The following is a 783-nucleotide window of genomic DNA, read 5'->3' as shown; positions in this document are numbered from 1 at the left end:
CTAGCAGCTTTCTTTGGTACTGGAATTTCTTTAGACTGCAAGGATAACTAAGGCTGAATTTCTGTAGTATAGCAGGAACGAATTAAAGGGTAAAGGTTAAATCACTGCCATGTAAGAAGTATGGCAGAAATATCACCAGTGATTCACGCAGGGGTTAAGAAATAACTTCTCCAACGGGCTTTCTGGCAGAGATATTTCTTGGGGAAAAACCAGACACTGTACCGGGAAAGCTAACCAGACACCTCCAGTGTGTGTTACCCTTAAATGATGGAGACATACCTGTTACGGGTAGTGACAGACTGCATCCTCTCCCTCTATCCCTTCCAAAGGAAGAGAAGGACAATCATCAATGGCCAAAGGCAGTCACAGAAGCGACACCCAGAGCCGGAGAGGAAGCTCTGGTTCCTCCTCCTGGCTTCAGGTGCTCTACAGGATCAGAGAAACTTCTCTAGTCACATACTTTAGAGATGATCCCTGAAAGTATCTTAACTTTGTTGGCTTCTAAGGGATAAACTGCTTTCATTTTTAAAACTCATAAGGTTAAGTGAAAGTTAATAAAATATGCATAAAATACTCAAATGAAAAACATATTTCCTAAGTATTTTTGCAAGGAAAAGCAGCTAATTTACAGTTTTAAAATACAGTTTTGCATGCATATTGGGGACTGGCCAATGAGTCCAATTAAATAAGATAATGAATTCAGCAATCTTAAGAGAGATTAATTGGGTTGGTAATTATTCATTATGAATTAAGAAATTAAAAAAGTGATGAATTATTTTGGCA

The 783-nt window shown here is 38.4% G+C and overlaps 1 pseudogene; it reads right to left on the bottom strand.

Moving 5' to 3' along the window:
- Nucleotides 1-293: 293 nt before the first annotated feature.
- LOC126002976 (uncharacterized) lies at nucleotides 294-492 on the bottom strand (annotated as a pseudogene).
- Between the last annotated feature and the right edge of the window lie 291 nt (nucleotides 493-783).

Source organism: Suncus etruscus, chromosome 2 (assembly GCF_024139225.1).
Source record: "Suncus etruscus isolate mSunEtr1 chromosome 2, mSunEtr1.pri.cur, whole genome shotgun sequence".
NCBI classification, from domain to species: domain Eukaryota; kingdom Metazoa; phylum Chordata; class Mammalia; order Eulipotyphla; family Soricidae; genus Suncus; species Suncus etruscus.
Note: the sequence above shows the minus strand (reverse complement) of the source record. Positions and strands in the feature narration are given on the sequence as shown.